This window comes from Saccostrea echinata, unplaced genomic scaffold, assembly GCF_033153115.1.
Source record: "Saccostrea echinata isolate AGI-Se365-2 ecotype Australia unplaced genomic scaffold, CSIRO_AGI_Sech_v1 ptg000058l, whole genome shotgun sequence".
In the NCBI taxonomy this organism is placed as follows: domain Eukaryota; kingdom Metazoa; phylum Mollusca; class Bivalvia; order Ostreida; family Ostreidae; genus Saccostrea; species Saccostrea echinata.
The window spans coordinates 3,094,804-3,097,318 of NW_026889807.1; positions in this window are offsets into that span (position 1 = coordinate 3,094,804).

The window sequence follows — 2,515 nt, forward strand, 5'->3', positions numbered from 1 at the left end:
TGTTTTAATCTTACTAAAATATTACGTCAATTATTTACGCTAAACTTTGGAGAAACTTCTATGACGTGAACATTAGGTGTATGTTGCGTTACAGTTCAGTAAGTTGTAAAGAGTTAATGAAGTATTCATCATGGGGATTAAATACCTAAACCATGCCGTCGTAACTGTTCACAAAATATAAGCCTAGTGAAAATGAAACGGAAAGAGAAGTCATGTCAATAAATATACGAACGGGAGTTTAGAAGCATATATATAAAGTGAAAATCATATATGATTGACAAGGAATTAAACTTAGAGAATTATTTTCATGAATTGTATTTCCAAAACTGAAGACAGGCAGTGTTTTGAATTCCGATAAGTTTTTTTTCTCCGTAATTCTGAACATCAAAGATGCAAACGTTCACCGCTACGCCGCATATTTTTTTGACATAATTTTTGTCCATATCGAGTGCATGTGTTCCATAGTACTTGGAAATGCTGCTAGAATTGTGCGGTTAACGTGAATTAATGAATTTATTTGATCGTATGTACAGAATAACACTAATACATAATGCTAATTTTGGTAAGGGTTAAAGCGAAAGTGTGGAATGATTATTTTTCTGACGGAAGAGTAGGATTCTGTCAGCACTTTTGATGGCCCAGAGATGTTTTCAAAAATCCAATTTTACAAACAGAACTGAATCATCCCCGGGGTAGTGTTGAACTTTTCCCTTTTCATAAACACACATTTTTCTCTTTTTTTATAGACGTCACATGATGACTCCGTTGTGGAGTGCTCCTTTTAGTTTAAGTGTCATTGACATCTATACGATGGGTTATAGTAGTAATTGTTTTATTCGTGGCTTTTCTGGGTTATTTACGTTATACTTTACAGAGTGTGAATCTGTAAAATTATGTTCTGTGCCATAACATACTTCCGCTACTTAGCCTTTCTTTGATGCAAGAGACCTGAACCAAAGGTCATGGTTTTCACAATTTTGATGAATGTTTGTTGTTCATTTATACCAATATTAATAGTTTGTCTGCTTTTGTTCCAATTAAGAGGAAAGAAAAGATTTTCGAATATGAAATAATTTTTAATATATGACCAGCAAAGTCCCAAGCTTTACCAGCCTAAATCCTGGAATTTCACAAGTGCAGTGTTTTCTTAACTTAATAACATGCAAACAGTTGTGTGTTAGATGTGCAGGAGTATAAATAGTATTTAATATATCTAAAAAATAAAGATGGCTTCGATTCCACCATTCATATAAATGCATTATCAAATATTTATCCCTGAATGTTTAGTTTTCAACCTACTTGATAGTAATGCTGTTTTGAGACACAATTTAAGATATGCATTGTATGTATGCATTGAAAAAAAAAAATACAAAATTGCTATTTGATTTCCGGATAATATTTATACAAGTATGTTCAATGCAGATACATGTAAAATAATTACCGTTTATGTGGAATGTTAACCTAGACGCAAATTTAGCTATTAAATTAAGCCTTAAACTCGGAATTAAATTTTATCGAGAAACAATTTTAAGGAATTGACAATGTTTTTTAATTGTTTAAGTGTTTTTGATTCTCTTAATCGGCATGTAAAACTTCAATGGATACATAATGTCAATTAATTTTTATGGTTTGGATGATCAGATTTATGAATGTATCAAAAGTGGATATTACTCAATATAGTCTAACATTTGCTGATGGAACTGCGAATCATAATATTTTTGCTTCCAAAGTAGTGCTTATAATCTTTTTTATTACATACTTATTAATAAATACAGGTGTTTTGCACATGCGATATAACTTACATCACAATAGCAGGGCTGATATGGATCTGCAGGGCTGATACAGATTTATATCACACCCCTGTTAGATTAAACCTTAAAAATTAGTACTTGTAATAATACACCTATTTTTTGGTTCACATTCTTTTAACTTAAATCACTGTTCTTTGATATAATAAGCTACAAGTCATAAGTCAGTGCATGATTATTATTTTGTATTTTTCTAAAGTTGATGTGCGCTGTATTTTATTACAAAGTATGTAATAAACATAATAAAGCATAACCTATTCCACATCACATCCTGTATCAGCCCCCGACCATCATCAGCCCTTGGGCCTTCGGCCCTCTGGCTGATATTGGTATCTCGGGCTGATACAGAATGTAATATGGAAAAGGATATGTTTTATTCTCTTTGTAATATGGAAATAAGCATCATTTATTGAATTTTGACAGTATAATAATCACTTCGTATAAACAGACTAATTCAGGTAATGTTAATTTCTAATGGGAAAAGAAATCGAGAAAATTATCTTTTTAAATGCTTTAGTCAGAATTGTTTTGTAATCAATACCCATCCATTGTGTCATATGAGAAAGACAGAGAGAAAAATCGAGATGCGCATTACTGTTGTCATGCAATACTTAACTGTCGTCTGCTGTAGACGAAATTGTCGTCTGCTACAGTCATTGCGCGCGCAGTTGACAGAAACTAGTGTCGTCTTTTGATAGAGGAGAGAC